Source organism: Ochotona princeps, chromosome 23, assembly GCF_030435755.1.
Source record: "Ochotona princeps isolate mOchPri1 chromosome 23, mOchPri1.hap1, whole genome shotgun sequence".
Classification (NCBI taxonomy): Eukaryota; Metazoa; Chordata; class Mammalia; order Lagomorpha; family Ochotonidae; genus Ochotona; species Ochotona princeps.
In genome coordinates, this window is record NC_080854.1 from 23,799,450 (window position 1) to 23,821,916 (window position 22,467).

At 38.8% G+C, this 22,467-nt stretch overlaps 1 pseudogene; it reads right to left on the reverse strand.

Annotated features, from left to right (window-relative positions):
- Positions 1 to 1,770: 1,770 nt before the first annotated feature.
- LOC101517144 (NADH dehydrogenase [ubiquinone] flavoprotein 2, mitochondrial-like) lies at positions 1,771 to 7,481 on the reverse strand (annotated as a pseudogene).
- Between the last annotated feature and the right edge of the window lie 14,986 nt (positions 7,482 to 22,467).

The following is a 22,467-nucleotide window of genomic DNA, read 5'->3' on the forward strand; positions in this document are numbered from 1 at the left end:
GGCTTCCCAAGGACTTATGGGGTGAAAGTTCTTACACACTGAAATAGGGATTGAAAGGTGTGTGATCGATCAGCTTGTGTCCACATTCCTGATTGGTCAGTGATGCTGCACTCTTTAGGTAATTTATGATGGCCTGGTGAGCTCCAGTTAGTCTGGGGGTTACTATGGATGCCCAGACCTGGGATCCCCTACTCAAATCACTCCTGAATAATCCTGACCATTGAAGCTCTTATCTATTGAAGAAGCAAATGACTCCTGGAGTCTGCTGATTGAAACCTTGTTAGGTCAGCTGGATAATGCCCTCAAGTCAGTGAATTATTTTCATAAAGGACAGGCAAAGATATCTTGTACTAAGGGAGAAAGACAGGAGGGTAGGTTCTGCTTTTACAGTATGGAGGTTCAGCTTCAGGGAAGCCCACATCTCATATCAGAGTATCTGGGTTCCATCACAACACTGCTACCAATTCCAGTTGCCTGCTAATGTGAACCCCAAAGGAAATAGATAATGGCTGTAATGATTGGGCCCCTGCAACTAAAGTGGGAGACCCAGGTCGTATTCAGGTCTCTTGGCTTAAGCCTAACCCAGCTCCACGTATTGTAGACATTTAGGGAATGAACTAGCAGATGAAAGATATCTGTATCTGTCCATTTGTCTTTCTTCGTTTCAAATAAAATTAGATAAATTATTTAAACACTTTACAAGGGTTCTTGTAATTGAATACAGGAAGGACAAGATAGTAGGTTAGGAAATTTTTCCTACTAAGAAAGTAAACTAAGAACCTTGGTCACTCTCTAGAACTTGCCTGGTAACTTGACCATTGTCAGTTAGGGCCTGAGAAGGAATTCACAGGGGCCCCAAAGCCCTTTGAAGACAGGAAAGCCCCAGGAAGGACAGGGTTTGTTTGCCATTTGAACAGTCCCCACCCCTCACCCCACAGTGTGAGAAAAAGTTGTTCCTCCTTGGCTTACAGGATTTTTTCTCAGGAAAATTCTTTCCTTTGTTATGTTTATGCCACAGGCACAGACAAAGGCACTTAGTGTCCCAGGCCTGGAATGCAGACACTCCAGCCACTCACTGCACTTGTAGCTGAAGGAGTCAAGTCTCCCAGGGACTGATTTTTGGCCTTAGAAGTGCGAGGGAAAAAATATATGTCTAACAGAAAAGCCTCACCTTCCTGTAGCCTGTGCTCTCATTTTGACAGGAAGGCAGAAAGCAGGCTGAGCTATAAATCTGCCTGTGTCAGTGAACTACAGCTTCCTCTGCTTGACCTTTTGCTCCAGTGAGTGGGAAATGAGGGTGTGAAAAAGAGGCTGGACACTAGAGAGCTGCCTATTTTCCACATAGAGGGAAGGCTGTTGCCTTTGTTGCCAAACAACACTCCCAAGCTGGTGGGAAGCTTGTTTTAGAATCCCCAAAGTGGGTCCACTCACCTTATGTGCAGAAAGTCACTGACATCGCATAGTGGAAGAAAGTAGGCATTTATTGCAGAGGACAGACAAGGAGCCCAGCAGCTATTGCTTAGTACTTAGGCTTCCGGAGGAGTTAGGCATAATGGTTCAAAAAGACAGAACATTGGGGCTGAGAGGTGCATGCATGCCAGGTTCCTAGTTGTTCGGTGATGCCATGATCTTGAGGGAATTTACAGTGATCTACTGAGCTCCAGCCCATCTCCTGGAGTTACATTATTGCCAGGATTTCCTTCCAGACAATACTGTCCAGTAAGGTTCTTCTCTTGGTTTTTGTTCTTTTTGTACATAGAAGCTTCATATTTATTTGTACAGTAACATTATTTGCAGTTGCACACCAAAGCCGGGTCCTTTGGGTGGTTCAGTCAGAGGTGAGACCTCCAGCTGGATCACAAGAAAAATGTCCACTCCTTGGCCCAGGTTTTAGTATTTTGCCAGCCTTCAGCTCCTCAATAATTTCTTCAATATCCTTAGGTGTCAAGTCCTCATAATAGTTGTAATTAATTTGAACCGTAGGTGCATTTACACAGGCCCATAGACATTGCAGCTCTGTAAGAGTGAGAAGTTTGTCAGGTGTAGGTTTCCCAACGTTTATTCCAAGCTTTTCCTGAATGGCCTCCAGTATGCTGTCAGAATTTCGGAGCGTGCAAGGAGTAATACTGCAGACCTGACTGTGATATTTTCCAACTGGCTTTCAGTTATACATTGTGTAAAAAGTTACTACTTCATATACTCTCATTTGGAGGTACATTTAGAACTTCTGCAACCGTGTTCATTGCAGAGACAAGCAACTGCCCAGTCTGTCTCTGGGATAAATCGACTCGGGAGCACAGCTGGTGCTCCACGCCCTTCCGGGTAGTTCTTTACAATTGCCTCCATCCTCTTATGGTTTTCTGGTGTGAAATCAAGTGGAGTGTCTGGGTTATTCCCAGGAGTGTCTTTGTGCACAAATAAGACTCTTCAGCTCCATTTTGCACAGCTGTCATATGCAAATTCTTTGTATGTTATCCCCACTGGGCAGTGAAGCCAACCTCCAAGGCCCAGAGTGCCTGGGGAAGAACTGGGTGGGCCAAACCAGTTAACTCCGTCCCCGTCCCCCACCCCGTTCTTATCTATTGGAAAAGGAAATGACTCCTGGAGTTCAGGGATTTGAAGCCTTGTAGGGCAGCTGGATCACTCCCTTAAGTCCATGAATTTCTTTTGATAAGACGGGCAAGGTCCCCTTATGCTAGGGGATACAGGTAAAGACACCTTGGGCTAGAGGAAATGGCATGAATCTGGGCCATGCTTTACATTATAGAGGTTCAACCTCACTTTCAGGATAGTAATGCTCAAAGAGAAAACCATGGCAATGAACTTAACCAAGATTCTGTATCATTTGTAGTACAGTTAATAATGGGAAAAGGACTTGAATCACAGTACAGTGGGCTTGGCAAGGCAAAGTATGCTGGTATGATCTGGTGCTGAGTGTCACAGTTTGTATGTTGGTCCTGACAGTGACAGAAAGGAGGAGAGTGAATAATACAGGGTGCATGTGTATGGAAGTCAACATAGCCAACAAGTAAGAGTCTGTTTAGCAGACCGTTGAAGAGCATAAGTGCTGAGACTTATACTCTACACTCGCTATTTAAGAAAGATTTCTTAATCTCTTTCACTGAGATCTACTATTCTTCATCAGTAAAGTAGGAATAAGAATATTACAACCCTCATAATGTTTGTGTGTATGTGTATTAAAGAGACAATCTGAAAACATAAACAAAACAAAAAAAGAAATAATCTATACAAATCACTCAGCTTATCACACTTGTTCATTGAGTAGTGTGAGGAGTCACCCATCTTCTCAGTAGAAGATGGAGATGAGGACCAGACATGTGTTGAATGATGTGATAAGCCAAGGACTCATTTCCTGTGTATCTTTTCCCCTACCTAATAGCACCATTAACACCAATGTTCTCCCCTCCCAATTTTGAAACTATCAAATGCCATGCATAGCTCTAGAAGTTTTGTGAATAAACTTTAAGTTTCAGGACAATTTCCGATTTAAAGATAAGTTATATGGTAGAAAATTCCCACATATCTCCACAAAATCACCATTGTGATCATGACTCTCTTGATATTTGACATGTACCTAGTAATTGACAGTGTTCACAAGTTGTTAGTGGGACTGGCTGAATTTGAGCACATGTAGGTGAGGTTAAGTTTTGTAGTTATTCAATAGGATCTGTTTCTCCCTATTGCATCCAGTTTTATTCTTTGGTCTTAATTGTCTACATGGGTGACAAATTAAAATTATGTGGATTGAACAGAGCAGGGAGAAGAGACCATTTTAATTCAGAGTGAAAGGGAAAAAGGGAAGTGATTGAGTCTGCTGTATCTATGGTGTGTTCAGAATCACCAGGTCTAATATTGAGTTATCAGGGAAAGCCATGCTTTCTTTGAAGATTCCCAAAAGAACTCCTAGTGAATGCAGTGAGTGCTGAGTATGTGCTTGGCAAAATAAAACAGTGACAGCTTGTAAAATCAGAAAATCCAAGGCTGAGGTCTGAGAACATAAAAATATTGGAGAAGACAGGGATGGGTTAAAGATGTTCAGATGTGGCTGAATATTTAATATTCAGGAAATAATAGCAGAGAAGCACTTGCTCTTTAAACACCAGTGCTCCCTACTCCTCCCGCTTCTCAAGTCTTCTCCCTCACCATACATTCCATTCACAACCCCAGGATGTCAGTTTCTGCCCAATTCCTTTAGCTCTGGTTTCTCTTCTGAGTTTCACATTCTAGTTATAGCTTTAACTAGATGGGTCTAAATCTGTTATGTTATCTTTAAAATTGATCTCATTTTCCAAATACCCTCTTCAACACCTTCTTGTATTCCTTATCTCAGAAACAGGTCATCTCCTATGTATCTTTCATACTGAAAAATAAGATACAATGTATGCAGTCTTCCATTTCATTTTTGTTTTACTGATTCAGCGGGAAGTAGGGAGAGAGACAGAGGCAGCAACAGAGGGATGGTTGGGCTGGCCAAGTCAAAGGTAGGAACATGAACTCAATCTGAGTCTCCGAAGTACTTGAGCCATCACCTGCAACATTACATTAGCAAGCAGCCAGAGTTGGAAGTGAACTGGGACTTGACCTCAGGCATTCTGATATGGGATGTGGACATCCCAAACAATGACATAATCACTTTTCCAGATGCATTCTGCGACTTTTACATAGCTCCAACGTTTTTAGTATAAAGATCACATGGAGGCCTGGCACAGGAGCCTAGCGGCTAAAGTCCTCACCTTGCAAGTGCCAGGAACCCATACAGGTGCCAGTTCATGTCCCTGCGTCCCCGCTTCCCAACTAGCTCCCTGCTTGTAGCCTGGGAAAGCAGTGGAGGACAGCCAAAGCCTTGAGACCTGCACCAATGTGGGAGACCCAGAAGCAGCTCCTGGCTCCTGGTTTCAAATTGGTGCAGCTCCGGCCATTGCGGCTACTTGGGGAGTGAATCATTGGATGGAAGACTTTCCTCTCTGTCTCTCCTCTCTGTATATCTGACTTTGCAATAATAATAAATAAATCTGTTTTAAAAATTACATGAAGTAGTTTAAATTTTAAATTTTCTCAAATCCAGCCCTGCTTTCCACAGATATTTCTGCTTTTGGTCCCAGTGTGATAGACAGAATTCCAGAATGAAACCCGGTATAGTGTTTTCTCCTCTTAGTATACCTTCCATACTGACCTCACTAAATCATACCTTTGCTGCTAACTTGTATTCTCAAACATCATTAAATGGCTGAACTCCACAAGTAACCTAGCATGCGGGTTACCCTAACTCCTGCTCACGTCTGAACTCTCCAACCTCTTCTGGTAATTCCTCTGCCTACCTTCAGTTTAAGCTTATAGCTACCTGCAAATTACTTTTCTCAGTGGACACACTGCTAAGTCTTTTGTTGCTTTGATAACAAAGGCATTATGTCCATTTTTCTCTTTCTAGAAAATTTCTATGCATTCTTTTTGACCTCATAAATATCAACTAGTATTGTCTGAGAGCGTACTATGTGTACAAGGAATGCCAGAAATGAGCACGGTATCTTCTTTGTGTTTTCAATAGGTCTCAATACTAATAATTTTTTCTCCTCTTGCCTTCTTTTAAAAATGTAAGTATTCTTTAGGAAATACCATGTTAGGTATTTATACAGATTTAAGAACAAGTATTTATACAGATATTAGACTTGAATCTTTCCCCAAAGACAAGAGGGCCAAGAAGAAGACATGGTGACGGGGGGAAGAAGCAAACAAGGAACAGAAAAATAAGAGTAGGCATTAAGAGTAGATGACTTGTTACAACTCCCCGTAGCCTCAAAAAATGCCATAGGCCGAAGTGGGATGTAGCATCAGCTGTGTGACAGCAAGATACAGAACGAAGTCAACCTCAGATATGGCTGAGCATCTGTGAGTCCGATGTTAATAAACAGAAACACATAGTGTCAGAAGTAAAAGCAGACATTTAATTTTAAGGGAAATGAGGACAAAAATGGACAAAGTGTCAAGTTTAAAGCTCTTCTTTAGCATATAGTTTGTAGCCAAGATTCCTGTGTGTCAAGGGGTCCCTGTAGGCTGTCAAGAAGACTGGGCTAAAGAATCAGGCAATTTGAAGGGAAGTGATATCTCTAGAGAGATTAGGCAATTTCAGAGGTGCTGTATGGAAAACAGGAAGATTTAGACAGCAGGTTTTGTTTTGTTTCTGTTGGAATGGAACTTAGACATAGTTTAATTCAGTTTCCTCATTTTTCAGCTAAGGAAACTGAGAGCTTACATGGATAGATTACTTGCACAGAACTTAGCTCTCCTGTTGCAAATGAGATAGAACACCCCATTAATGCCAGAATATTATTTAGAAAACAATAGCAATACATCACATTTGCATGGCATTTTCTTGGTGAAGCTCTGAACACAATAAAATCAGAAAACACAGGCTCTTTTTGCCACTGCAACACATAGTAATATATGACTAGATGATTTGTTATCTGAACCAGGGCAATTTTGAAATGAAAAGAGAGGCTATTAATAATTATTTAAAACCAAATGTAAACTCAGGTTTCCTAAGCACTCAGAGATATGTGGTCTCTTGCTTTTCACCTACATGCAAAATTACCAAAAACAAGTTCCAGATTAGGTTGCAGTGTGAAATTGTGGGTTATAATGGGTCAAGAGGCTGCGAATTGCCAGCTTCATTTCTCTCAGTGAGGAAAGACTTGATATGTCTGCTGCAGTCAGATTTCCCTTTTGCATTCATACTTAATGGAGTTGTATTTTGGTTCATTCATTCAGCAAGTTAAGCATTTGTGAGAACCAAGGATGCAGTATTTAGACATTAAACAGTAGAGGTAGAGGGCCTGGAACAGTAGCCTAACAGCTAAAGTCCTCATCTTGTACGCACCGTGATCCCAGATGGGCGCCAGTTCAGGTCGCTGCATTCCTGCTTCCCATCCATCTCCCTGCTTGTGGCCTGGGAAGGCGTTTGAGGATGGCCCAAGGCCTTGGGACCCTGACCCATGTGGGAGACCTGGAAGAGGCTCCTGGCTCCTGGCTTCAAATTGGCACAGCTCCAGCCGTTGCAGCCACTGGGGGAGTGAATCATCAGACGGAAGAGCTTTCTCTCTTTCTCTCCTCCTCTTTGTATATCTGATTATCCAATTAAAAAATGAATAAATCTTTTTAAAAAAGTGTAAGTAATTCTTATAGACATAGGAAACTCTGAAAGGTCTATAATTAATAGTAATTAATACTATTAACTGCCTTGCTCCAACAGAGAAGCTTCTCAGAGACAAACCTGTAATCATCCCAGTCTTGCAAGCACAAGATGCAATCACAAAGGGAAGTAACACGAATGCTGCATTTCAAATATAAAGCATTACCAGGACTGCTAACATTTGCTGAGCAACCTGTGGTTCTTTTACCTGCTTGGCGTAGGATTTGGGAATCTTTTTGGACCTTCCACTCTCCCAAAAAGTTACATTTCCCATAATCCCTTAACAGTCGTAGTCTGGCAAATTTCAGAAAATGCAGAGTTGTGGAAGAAGGTTACAAAACTGGGGCCAGAATCTAAAGCCTCATTTTTGTGTATTTTGAGTGGGATCTGCAGAAATGGCTTCATGTTTTTCACAATTTTAATTCCTTCCTGAAAGGCCCTGACCCTAGATGTGGTTAATACTGCTTCTCCTATTAACTGTACAGTCCTGTGTACATGCCCTATGTATTATGTGTGCAACTTTTAACATAAGGACTTTAGTAAGTTGGGCATTGTAAAGACCGTTCACCAACTAATTAAATAGTTTGCTACAAAGCTTATGGGAGAAAATTATCAAGTTTTCAATTCCTACACTACTAAAGAGCTATACAGACCTTTTCTTGCACTTTGTAATTTTGAGATGGTTTCATTGGTTCCTTGTTTGACCTTCTGGCATTCCCAACATGTTTGAAATTATTTCCCCGGCATTTGGTTTCTCTTCCTGTGTCTAATTTTCTAATCTCTGTAATAATTCTATGAGATAGACACTATTATTTTCCACATTTAAAAAAATGAGGAAATCAAGGTATATAGAGATTAAGTAGTTTTTCCAAAGTTCCACAGAAAATGGTGACCTGAAAACAAGGCCATGAAGTTCCAGAACCCAAACTCCTAACCACCAAGTCACATTGCCACTCACTCACCCTTGACTCCAAACATTTCTAACTGAAAAATTCTCTCTGAACTCTGAGCTCAGGGTCATTGGTGCCTGCCAAATGTCTCTGGTGAGGCCTCTATTTTTAGTAGGGCAAGTGGCCCAGGGACTGCTTGTGTTACACTCTGTGAAGCCTTTGGACACATTTTGCTTTCTGCATTTTATGTTTCTCTCCTCAGTTGCCTCTGCAGGCCTCCCACCAAGGTCACCCGGCAGGTTCTCTTGTTCCCATTGGTGCAGTTTGTGCATTTGACTCCCTAGTCTCATTTCTGCCTTTTCCCAGTTCTACCGGCACAGAAGGACTCGTTCAGAAATATATCACTAAACACATTTATAGTTCTAATGATGAATAGTCCTTTCCAGAAGAACATCACCACCTTTCCCAATATAACACTGCTGTACATACATATTGGCTTGCCACTTAGCGTTTTGAAAATATATAGTATCATTTTTGTATCTCCTAATATTTTCATTCTTCATTTGAAATACCCTGTCCTCTCCCCTGCTGGTAAAATCTTACTCATCTTGAAAGGCAAGGTTTAGCTTAAATGCCATCTATTATGGGAAGCTTCCATGATTTCACTCCCCTACCTCTGCCCAGATAGAATAAATCATGTCCTTTTTTATCACTGCTCTGATCCAGTTTACAGAATGCATATATTTATTTCCCGACTAAAAGTGGTCATGGAGAGCGTATCTTTGCTTCTCAGTTTCCCATCATTTAATACTAGTGCATGTTCAGCACTTTTTAAAGTTGAATCATACACACAGTGTTGTTAATCTCTACTTGAAGAAATCTAAGGGCCATATGATGACAGGTAAGAAACATTTAATGAATGCTAAGCTTCTTCCGGTTCTGTCACATGGTGCAGAGTCCCAAAGCTTTGGGGTTGTCTTCTGCTGCTTTCCCAGGCCATAAGTAGGGAGCTGGATGGGAAGTAGAGCAGCTGGGACTCAAACCGGCACCTATATGGAATGTGGCCTCTCTGCTTCACCCTGGCTAAAATTTCTCCACCCATTTAATCATGTCCTCACCCTATCAATATTCTGTTTATTGTTATTATTATGCAATGCAGTTGTCAACAAAGAAAATCCGAGACTCAAGTGGCTTCTGTGTCAAGCTCTACCAAACGTTTAGAAATAATAAATTCTGCCCAAACTCTTAGCAAAAATGGAACACTACCCAAACTCATTCTGTGAAGAAAGTATTTACTTATCTATTTATTTATTTTTGGAAAGTCAGATATACAGAGAGGAGGAGAGACAGAGAGCAAGATCTTCCATCTGTTGACTCACTCCCCAGGTGGCCACAATGGCCAGAACTGCACTGATCTGAAGCCAAAAGCCCAAAGCCTCTTCTGAGTCTCCCACACAGGAGTAGGGTTCCAGGGTTTTGGGCCGTCCTTGACTGCTCTCTTAGGTCACAAGCAGGGAGATGGATGGGAAGCAGGGCTCCAGGATCAGAACTGGCATCCATATGGAATCCTGGCATGTACAAGGTGAGGACTTTAACTGCTAGACTACTGTGTTGGGCCCAGAAAGTATTAACCCAATATGAAACCAGATGAATGTACCAGGAGAGACCAGTATCTCTTGTGAATATGTTACACAAATTCCCTCTTCTCCTAAAATACTAGGCAACTGAATCCAATAATATAAGAAAAAACTATAAGAAAAACATTATGCAAGATAACCAAGTGAGATTTATCCCTATAATACTAGGTTTAGTAACTAAGAATCAACTGATGTCATACAAATATTTTTTTTCCAAAATGAAATTTTGTTTCTTTAAATTTCTATGTATGTATTTTTTTTCCTTAAATAACTAAGATGTACGAATACTCTTAGATGAAGGTTAATAAAAAGCAACTCAATTCAAAGGAGAGAGTTTATTATCTTTGCTTGAGAATCTGTGATTTTTCTTTATTACGTATTAGCTGATTGTGTTGTTTAGTTATTCACTATTCCATTAGTGAATCTACTCATTCAGCCAATGCTGAGAAAACTCAGTTAACTGTTAAAGGTCCCCAGACTACTTGCTAATGCACACAGCAGATAAAGCTCTCACAAAGTCTTTCAAAGGAGGATGCAATCATGTTAAGAAATGCTTTTATGATTAGTGTTTTGGATTAATTACTGGTAGCTTCATTTGTTAATAACAGTAGCATATCAGTCATTAGTAAATTTTTTTCTGGATGAATAAGTATAGATATTGGAATGAAAATTGAAACTGGCCACCAATGATGTTGAGAATTCAACAATATAAAAGACAAAACTATGGGTACCCAACAGCAACACACCAATATGGATGTTGTGTGGCTGGTTCTATTTCATCTTGGGGGTGGTAGTGAAAAATAAGGGGCCTTACCAAAAATGACAAATAACTGTATCTTTTTTTATTTTTCCCATTAGTTAGCCCTCTAGTAGTTGTAAGAATTGATTAGCTTGCAACAGAAGCATTTGTTTTGTGAAATGTTCATTCCTTTTAGTTAGAAAAACATGTTACAGAAAATTGAATTTCCTTGACAAAACAAAAATATAGTCGAAAGTAAAAATATGGGCACCCTAAGGCTTTCACAATCAATGGTCAAATAGTAAGGTTATTTGAGACTAAAAGGCAATATCAATTTTTGTGATAGAGTAATTTAGAAGTAACCTCTCCCTTGCATTATCCTTAGAACTGGGAAATAGACAAAAAAAATTTTCTGAACAAAATCTTCAGTAAACTTCATTTCTGTAATTCAGTTCAAAATACTTTGAAAGTGGTTCTAGGATTATGTGTACACACTCAGTGATTTGATCAATTCCAGAAGAAGGATTAGTCAAAGCAGTTGTTTGGCATAATCGGATTTTGATCTTTTCAGCCCATTGTATTACTTTCACATATTAGGTTTTGAAATTGCAGCCATGAATAACTTGTTGTCTTTTCCCTAATATAATTATTAGGGAGAAAGACATTATTGATTTCAGGGGTTGAATGGACTTGAAGAATGAGCACAAATATTAATTGTCCCAGCCTGAAAGGCATGGCTATTATGAAAGCTGGTCCCTTTTATGTGTTCTACAAATTATTGTAATTTTTCTTTTTCTTTTACATTGTAATAAAAAGAAAACAGCACAGCAACAGTAACTGCTATAGGAGGCAGTATGTGTGAATAATAGCAGAGTTAGGATAAACACAATTTAGTAGTCTTTGTGGTATTCAATATTTTTAGAGCATTTCTTTTCCCAGAAAGTATGTGCATAGAATTTAGGCATCAAACAATTTGACCTTAATTTTAGTGATGATCTGAGGAAACGAATGAACATGTCATGCAAAGCATATTGGATTTTGATTTTCAAATTTGGGTTTTGATTTTTGATAGCTGACATAGTCTAGTAAGTACAGTTATACAATTAATTCAGTTGCCTAAATTATGCTTTTTTTTATTGTTAATTATTTTGCATTATGTGACAGTTTCATAGGTTCTGGGAAACCCCCCATCCTTCCCCCTCCCCTCCCCCCGGTGGATTCCTCCACCTTGATGCAGTATTACAGTTCAAATTCAATCGAGATTCTTTCCTTGCAAACGTATACCAAGCATAGAGTCCAGCTACTTATTGTCCAGCTTTATACTGGGTAAATGAACTTAGCAAGGGAAATGGAGTAGCTGGGAAGAAGAAAGGAGAAGTGAAACCTCAAAGCAATATTTTGATTTCTACAACAAACTGACATATTTCTGACTTTGCTTTGGAAAAAATTATTGTAACTGACTGAGCAGCTGCCTGGGCATGGGCATTATATTGTGATGGAAATTTAAAGTGGTAGAGACCACTCAGGCTTCGCCCCTGCAAGTGTGTAAGCAGTTGTCTACATTCATGGTATTGTAAAGGTGGGTAATTCTATCCCCATTTAAAGCATAATAGCTCGATGTTTTTGCATTGAGTTAGATAAAAGGCTTCAATTCTTCTGCTATGAAACCACAGGACTTCTATGTACTTTAGACATTGGGTAACAAAAATGATACATAGAGCACCAGGGTCAATGTTTTCTAGAGCTGATGTCCATTCCACGTGTGAGTAAGCCAATTCTACCAAGTTAAACCATCCAAATTCATTGGTATTTGGATTTATCTTGTTAAAAGTTCTGGGCATCAAAAACCACTGTGCAGTTTGAATGGCTCTTTTCTTAAATAAAGATTTGTTTATGTTCTTTTTCTTATTAATATAAAGAGAACAGACTGAATGGATTCCATAGGTACAGTTCCTGGGACAACCACACTGCTCTCACTCCCTTACTCCCCCTTAATATCCCTCCCTTCCTCTCCTCTCTTCATCAGTTTTTGCAAAGACATAATTTTAATCACTCTCTCTTCACCACTAATCATAATAATCAACAAATAAAAAGTAGAGAGACCAGAGTTACACAGCAGAATAAACGAGGCCCCAAAACAACAATCATACAAGTAACCATTTCCTATGTTTTTGTATTACATAATTAACTGACACATATCAGAGAAAACGTTTATTTGTCTTTTTAAGATTGGCTTATTTTAGTAATCGTAATAGCTTCCACTATGACTCTAATGGAAAAGTCAGTTTTTACAGAATTTGTCTCTCAAAAGTTAAGAATGTTATCTGTCCAGCAGAAAATGGTGTAGTTTCAAAATTGTAGCATCTGGCTTTTGGAAATGTTTGCGGCCTAGTTGTATTTATTTAGCCTCTCTTTCTTTAAATAGAGAGAATGACTGACCCATGGTAGAAAAGATGAGTTTTAACAAAAGTCCTAAAATCAAACTTATTATTCCTGTCTAATATCTAAACGAGTAAACCCCATAGGCATAATTTTTACAAAGGCATGGTTCTCTAATGTAAATGATCTTCAGCCAAAGGCAGCTAGGAATATAGTCCTAGCTGAACAAGTTGGTCTAAAACACCATGACATTGTGTGGCATTTCAGTAAGAGAGTTGTTATGGACTGAATATATTTCCTAAAATTCCTATGTGGAATCCCTAGGCTGTGGGCAGTAGGCTTGGATGAACTCCTGCGAGTGGGATTATCCTGGGGTAGAAGTCCTTTATAAGAAAGGGTACCAGAGAGTTTACCCTCCGCAACCCTGCTGAAAGGTGAACAGTGGCTGCCGTCTACACATCCAGTAGGTCCCTTCGGAAACTCTTCACTTCGAGGCTGAGCAAATACAGTTCTGTTGTTTAAGACACCTGTTGAGTGGCACTTTGCATGGCAGCTGGAGCAGGCAAACACAGGATACCAGAAAGGCCCAATTAAAGCAGATGAGCTTTGGTAGGGTGACTGGAGGGAGGGGTCCAGAAAGTGGAGGTTCACTCTAGAATGGGTGCAGTTAGAAAGCAGTGGGGGCGGAGTTCCATCCCTGGGTATCTCAGTAGAGGGGGTGCGCAGGTAAGAGAGAAGATATGGCTGTTGGTTAAAGAAGTAGCAAAAATATCCAGTCGATAAGAGGGATGTTGAATATTTTGTGTATAATACAATGAACTTGGTTTTGTTTATGCTTAAGATAAAATCATAAAGTGATCATGTCTTATCTCACTCTACCAGGGTCTCAGAGTGACCCTTTCTGATGTTGGTGTCATATGGGTTTGTTTGTGTCAAACAGAAAATAGCATAGCCTAGCTGTGAGTGCAGGGCCTGTTTCCTGACAATAGGTAAAACATGTCAGATCACTACCTATATGTCACAGGCTGATTTCTTCTTAACTAACCATAAAATTATTTTTCAGATATTTTTGGAAGAATTATTCCTTCTGATACATATTTTTTATAAAAATAGTAGTTTTCAATTTGTGATCTTAACTCATCCAATAAGGAAATACTGGGTAACAAGGCAGCACAAAGAGATTCTTGAAGCTTTCAGTTATGAAAGATTCGTCAAATAGCACATTAATCAACCAGTCATTTGATCCTAGAATCTTCTCTCTGTCATCCCTAAGAGTTGCCCTCTCTGAGACAGAATAGTTCTAATAAAAACGAACACTTGCTCACCACAGAGTTTTCCCCCATAAACAGACGGTCGAACTGTACATTGCTTCCTTGTCTCTTTCATCCAGTGGCTCTACTCGTACACCCTCAGAGACATGAAAAATAAAATTAATGGTTTCTGTAAGAAATGTATTTTAACCAAGGAGAAGCCCACACAAATTAATTCAAAGAAATAGGGTAACATCTTTTCAAAGGGTAAATCTCACGGATATTGATAAAAAGGTCATTCGTGTACAACGATGTGTTCTGTTTGGTGTAATGATTGTACCCCTTAAGTATTTGCAGGTGTGGAGTAGTATTGCAAGAAGCGCTGTGGAACTGTAATTCAATGCTCAAATAATTGTTCTAGAAAAAAATGCCAAGTTAATATATAACTATGCAAATGCAGTTCACAGAAAAATCAATACAAATGACTTCTGAATGTGTGAAAAAAATGCTCAATTCATAGATGATATAAATATAAAGTAAAACTACACTAGGAAGACATTTTTTGCCTGTAAAACTTTTAAGCCCTCAAATACTAGATGTTTTGTATACCATAATGTATTAGTGAGCCTGTGAGGAAATATACCTGCCCAAACATTAAGTGAGGTATCATATTACTTGAGTGCAGCTTCTGCAAGGATCAATGTGGTCATTTAAATATTTAAGTTTTCATGATCAGAGACTGAATCAATACAATACTATGCAATCATAAAATGAAATGTAAAAATAATTTACAAAGAAACACTCCATGCGTTGCTCTGGTACAGTTAGAAGATATATTTCTAAGTGGAAAAAGTCCCACCCACCTTCTGTCCTCCCCCGCCCCCGCCCCGTGCAAGATGCCTAGCTCTGCTGCACTGACAGAAGAGGGCACTATTGAACTAAACATTTGGGAAGCCACCCCAGCTGGGCAAATTGAAGCTGTACAAAGTGAAGAAATCTCTATGCAGTCCCTATCATAACCAAATCAGAATCAAAATATTTCACCTGGCAAAAATATCACAAAACTGAAGAAAAATGCAATTGAAGAAGAGCTTGACCTTTAAACAAACACTAGCAGATATAGAAACATTCAAGACAAAGCAGATATAAAGCTATTGGGAGGTAGGTGTGTAGCCTAGCAGGTAAGATGCTCAATTCCCACATCAGAGTGCTTATGCTTGGCTCCTGGCTCTAGCTCCCGACTCCAGCTTCCTGCTCATGCAGACCCTGGGAGGCAGCAGGGATGGCTCCAGTGACAGGGTTCCTGCCTCTCAAGTGGAAGACAATGGGCTGAGTCCCAGGATTCCAGTTTCAGCCTGGTCTAGCTCTGTGCTGTTGTGGGCATTTGAAGAGTGAATCAGTGACAGGGCTCTCTCTCTGTTAATGTGTATGTGTGTGAGAGAGGGAGAGAGAGAGAGAGAGAGATGCATGTATGTTGAGCATGCATGTTCTGCTTCTCAAATTTTGAAAAATTAAGCGATTAACTTATCTTAGGTAAGAGACAAATCAGAAAATTATCACAGATTCAAATGGAAATTTTGTGACATACTGAAATAGGAAAACAGAAGACAATGAAACATGCCACAAATTCATCAAATAGAGCAAAGAGAAATGGCTTAAATGGAAAGTAAATGAAGAAGAAAAGCATTTAGTAGTTGGTGTCTTGAAGTAGAAATGGAAAATCAGGGAATTAATTTTTAATACTTTAATCCAAGAGCACTTTTCAGGAAGAAATGAACAAATGAATCTTCATATAGAAAGGGCTCAGCAAGTATCTGAAAAAATGGAACTGAAATGGTAAACTTTGAGACTTGTTTTAAAGTTTCTTAGATTTCAAAGTCTAGAAAATAATTTTCTCAAGACCTTCTAGCAAAATACCAAATGACTTACAAGTGGGAAAAAACAGACCAGTCAGACCTCTTCCAAACAACATACAAAATAAAAGGACAATGGAGTAATGATGATTAAAAAAAAAAGGTGTAAAAAATTGTGAGCCAGAGATGTTATATGTAGATCTCAAGACAATAGAAAAACTGTCTGCTAGAGTATGGGCTTATCTAACTTGAGATGATGGGGAAAACCACAGAAACAGGACTAACTATATTCAGCATATTTCATTGTAGATGTAAGAGACAAATATGCTACAATGATAGAAATATAATATAGAAATATTGCATATTCTGACAATTTGGTAATGCTGCAGATAAAAGTGAGAGGAGAAAAATATCTACATGTAAGCTGGACGGAAGACTAAGCTCCTGGGAATAAATAAGTGGGGGGTTAAAGGAATCATTGAAGGCTGAGAAATCAGATGTTAGCAGAAAGCTAAAAACAGGAAAACGATTTGCAGTATATATCCAGAGGAAAGGCTAACGTCCCTAACCTATCAAGAGCTCTTATTATGATTACTGTTGTTATTATTTTCAATCATAGCTTTGTAGGTGTGGAAATTTCTCCCACCCTCCCCCTTTCTTCCTTCCTGTTTTGTCTTCTCAACATTTCCCCCACATTATCACAGTAGTATACTCCTTTAGTAACAGTTACAAGCTTAATTTTCTGCTATTTGTTTCATGACATTGTAGGTGTAGGCAAAGGTAAAACATCTAGTAACTTAATGCCAAAGTATATTTAACTCTTTCATTGGGAGTCCTCTTTTTATTTGGAATAGAGATGAGGATTGCAAAATACTTCACTTCCTGGTATGCTAGTCTCTATTATAAAGTTCATCTATGAGAATATATGTGCATACCTGATTATATATATACTTTTTTGTACTTTGCATGAATGTTGTCTGGTATCAGAGAACTAATGATTGTCTTTTGGAACTGATTTGTTTCACTAAGCATAATGTCCTCCAGTTGAAATACTGTTGTTGCAAATGATAGGATTTCATTTTTATAGCTGTGTAGTATTCCACAGAGTATATGTACCACAGTTTCTTTATCCAATCGCTGTTGATGAGCGCCTGGGTTGTTTCCATGTGTCCACTGTTGTGTATTGTGCTGCTTTAAATACAGGGTTGCAGGTCACTTTTTCGTTGGCAGATTTCATTTCATTTGGATATAATCCCAGTGGTGGGATGGCTGAGTTGTATGGTAGATCAGTGCTTAGTTGTGTAAGCACTCTCCGAACTGGCTCCCATAGTAAAAGTTGAGGAAAAGAAACACCACAAGAATGATGGAAAAGTGTGCCGAAGTTAGGAATGCTTTACAAAAAGATATAAAAATGACCCATATGAAGGAAAATCATTCAACCACACTTACAATACAGAAACATAAATTGAAACCACACAAATATCTTTCATAAGGAAACACTTCAAAGTATGACCATATTGTTTAGAATTTTAAGATATTAGAGATAACCCAAATGTCCTTATACATGGAACAAATTATAGAGCATTCATCTAAAAAGGCATCTTGTATTCATTTTTGTGGGTATATATGTCTATATACACCACCTTTTCTTTATCCATTCACCAAGTAGTAGATACTTTGCCTTGTCTTGGCTATTGTGAAAAATACCTCCATAAATATCAGATATTCTTTGACAACAATTTCATTGGATATATCCCAAGAAGTGGGATTGCTAGATATGGCAGTCCAGTTTGAAGTTCTTTGTGTAACTCCATACTGCTCCCACAACACTGACAAGGACAGACTCCACAGCTTTACCAACACTACTGGCCTTTTTGATAATAAACATTGAAGTTGGAGTTAAGTTGTATTTCACGGAAGCTTTAGTTTGGATTTCCCTGATGATTAGTGATGTTGAACATTTCTTTATGTGTATCTGTTGGGTATTTATATATTCAGGACCTTAGCTCGCTTATAAATGGGGTCATTTTCTGCTATTTAATTTGATTGACTTTCTTAGTTATTTTAAATATTAACTCCTATCAGATGTACAGTATACAAATATTTTATCCCATTCTGTAGATTATATCTTTACTCACTAGGTTATTTGATTTAATATATGGAGACTCTTCCAATCACTTTTTATAGTTTCTGTTCCTATCACTATTTTACACACCATCATCTTTGCTTGAACCATGCTTCCTTTGTACATGCATGACCTGTGCCCCGTTCCAGTTCTGTGTTAGAGTCACTTCACTCACAGATCTCCTTATATGTACTATTCTGTCCTGCCATACTCAATATTTTTTTTAAAGCTTTATTTATTTTTATTGGAAAGGCATATATACAGAGAGGAGGAGAGACAGAGAGGAAGCTCTTCCCTCCGATGATTCACTCCCCAAACGACCGCAATGGCTAAAGCTGAGCCAATCCGAATTCAGGTCTCCCATGTGGGTACAGGGTCCCAAAGCTTTGGGCCATCCTTGACTGCATTCCCAGGCCACAGGCAGGGAGCTGGATGGGAAGCGTGGCTGCTGGGATTAGAACCAGCAGTCATTTGGGATCCCAGCTAGTTCAAGGCAAGGACTTTAACCGCTAGGCTATCGTGCTGGGCCCAACTCTTGCTATCTTTTTCCCTGTACAAAAACCAGGTATCCACAAGTATTCTTGAATAGTAGATTGCCACAAACTCAGAGGCTTAAATTGATAAACATGGATTATCTCAGTTTCTGCATATCAGGATAATTTTGTTCAGGACCTCAAATGAGGTTGCAGTCAAGAGGTCCCCAGGAGATCAAGACATCTCAAGACCCGGAAGGGGCTGGCAGATCTACTGCTCTGGTGGCTCACTCATATGTCTGAACAGTGGATGCTTCCATTTTAGCTACAGGCCACAGTTTATCTCCTTGTGGACTTGAGTATCTCCATGACAGCAAGGCTTCCACCAAAATGAAGGATCCCAAGAGGTATCCAAAGGAAAGCCTCCAATTCTTTTTTATAACCAAGCCTTTTTTCTTTCCGTAATACCCTATTGATTATGGATATCATTCCTGTTCACTGTGGGGGAGGACTATACAATGGCATGATTACCAACAGATATGAATCTTCAGAGGCTGTTTGAGAATCCCAAATCCCCCCTGTTGTAGTTCATTTGCCTGTATAGCCCTTAATTATAGTTAATGTATTATGTATTTACTTCTAATTTATGGTTTGTTTCCCTTACTACTATATAGTGTCCTTTAGGACAGTGACATGCATCCTATGTGCCTTGCTCCAAGAGTCTGTGGAATAAGTAATGAAGTATTGATAATACTGCATTCCTACATTTATATTTAGGCAATATTGTGAGGACAAATATACAGGGATTGAATAATAGATTAGTATTCATGCAACCTACACTTGAAACTCTTGAACTTTGAGCTACTGCTTTGGTGAGGGAGAATAGAGTTCTATTGCCAATGATATGGAGACATTCACCTTGGCTCCCTCCCTCATGCCTAACCCCTTAAATATGTGTCCAGGACTATTCTATTATGCCTTCTTAACAAAAAGGAGATAAATCTTTAACTCATGGAAAGCTTAATGGGAATCTCCCTTAATAAGTTTATTTTAAGAATTCTATGAGTTTTAAAATTATGAGGAAACTTCCCCCTTTGAGTGTCTAAAATTTCTTTTGGAATAAATGGATGCAATTTTTGTTTTGTGTGTGTTTGTTCTGGATAGCTGTTAGACATTTATATACACCTAACTGGTTTTGTCAGGATCTTAAACAGAAAGTGAGCATATTAAGACTTTTGATGTATCTCTTACTGTATACAGTAAGTAATAAATAGAACAAGAAAAACTCTCTGGGGATGCAAATGATAGTTTTCCACTGGGCTGCTTTCCAATCTCCATCAAGGCCTCTTACCCAAGTGATTATGCTGGTCAGCCCAGCTTTACCCTCCCAATCACTAAACTCATTGAGCTGTAAGTTTCATTTGAGTAATACATTTTCTGTTCTTTAATGAGAATCAAAAATTTAATGTGATTCAGGATCATCTGACTTTAAGGTTTTCACAGATTTTTTTTCCTGGTAACAATGTGTATAGAAACTAGTAGTTTTTAAAAAAGAAAAAAGAGAAAGAACTCCTTGAGGTGGCTGCATCCTGTGTAGTGTCTACTGTACACAGTACTTTAAGAGTCTGCATTCTCTGTAGATGTTGAATGTTGTCAGAAACCATGTTAATTTTCTTGGTATCACTATTGCATAGCACATTTGACAGGTAACTAGGGCATTATCTGTAAATATTTAACAGACTGAATCAGACTATATCTGCAGTCACGAGGGTATGGATGAATGATCGACTATTCTCTTCCTATCCCATTACCCAGTCATCATAACACAACATACATAGATTGTTCTTGTATTGTCAAACTCTCATCATGTACATTTGGGTTTTCTGCTTGGGATACAAGCAAGTATAGCCTAAGGGAATATGCAATGTATCCCTTGTTGAGAAAATCCCAGCTCCCACAGGAATTTCCCCTCAGCAGCTGGGTTCTCCAGTCTGTAGCAGGTAATGGAGTGTATGGGATGGGATACAAATGAAACAGTACAGACTTGGTTAGAATTTCAGATTCAGTGGAGGCTGAGAGGCTAGAATGTGGTCTGTTGATGCTAATTTGAAATGCATGTTAATGTGCTGATTCACGTCAAAGATAAGTTTACCTTTACAAACAGTCCTTCTGTCCCCCAGTAAGTAGACTGGAAGACATGACTTTTGAACAGGAGTGAGACTTCAGGACTGGAGCACTCCTAAATGAAGGGGCCTATTTAGTTAATTATGGGGCCAACTTGTGAATGTGTTGCTAAAGGCTGAAAATGAATACTACCCCTTGTGCTGAGAGGACCAGTAGATGGTAGTTTGAGCCAACTTCAGCCCTCTCGGTGAAGAGCCTACACTTCTCTGGATAAGTAGCTCAACTGTTGGATCTATTTAATAATTAGACAAGCCATAGGTTGGTCAGAGCTGACAAGGAAAAGCCGAAATCAAGAGAGCAGTGATTTTTTATCCATTTTAATCAAAAAATGTTCATGAATATATGAATATTCTGGGTTTGGAGTCATGCTTGTGTCCTGAGGCATTGGAAGATCCCACTCCAACAATTCTGATGTTAGCTTAGAGTTCACCACATGGCACTCTAACTCTGTATTCTAATCAGACACCTTTTAAAGGAAGTAATACAAAGCAAAATTTATACAGGACCTGATATTTGCTAGGATATTCAACATTAAAAGCACATGAAATGAACCGGTCATTTTTCTTAGTCAAGACATTTTATTTAATACCTATATCTTAGTTCTGCCAAACATTTATAACACAATATCATAGGCCAGAGTGCTTATCAATAATGTAAGTTAATCTCTCACAGTTCTAGAGATGGAGAAGGTCTAAGATCAGAGCCCAGGCAGACTTGATTTCTACTGTGAGCCTTCAGTCTAGTTCGTAAGTGTAATCTTCATCATGGTGAAGTGAGTAAGGCAGTTCTTCAGGGCCTCCTTTCTGAGGGCATTAATGCCAATCCTGATGGCCCCACCCTCATGATCTCAGCACTTTCCTGAAAGCCCCATCTGCAGATATCATGGAATTGGTCTCAGTGTATGAATTTGAGGTGTGGAGGACACATTCAGACCATAACAATGTGTAAGGATTGGTAAGAATGTGCATCAATCCCATATCCATTTCATAAATCCTGATGATTCTCTTTCCTGAGGTCAACACTAGGGCCTTTGCAATCAGAATATGTGAGACAGTATTCTTTTTATATATTTATATAAGCTCAGATTCTTCACATTTAAAATAGTACCTACTTCATAGTGATATTGTGAAGGAATCAACATATTAATATGTATTAGACATTTCAGTCAAGGTTCCAAAGTAATAAAAATGTCATTCAGTTGTCTCTTGAACATGTCCTACATTTTCCTAGATGCTTTTTTAAAAAAATTATCTATTTATTTGAAACTCAGATTTACAGAGAGGGAGCAAAAGAAAGAGAGAGGGAGGGAGAGGGAAAGAGAGAGGTTGAGAGAGAGAGGGAGGGAGAGAGAGAGAGATTTTCCTTCCATTGGTTCACTCTCCAGAAGGTCACAACAGCTAGGGATGAGTAAATATAACAGCAAAAACACTAGTCAAAAATACCTATTGTATGAAAAAGATATAAACTAATTTCATTTGTAGAACATAGCTATATATAAAATCTTAGTCTTTATAAAGCTCAAAATAACTCAAAAGTAGGCTTAGTAATGCAGCAATTTTATGCTAACGATGAGAAATGGAAATTAATAAAGTAAGATTTATAACAAAAATATGTAATACTTTGATTATTTTGACAGGACATATTCAATACCTATTACTGAAGACTATGAAATAGTCAAGGGAATTAAAGAAGATCTCAGTAAATGGAAATATATACATTAATAATTTTTT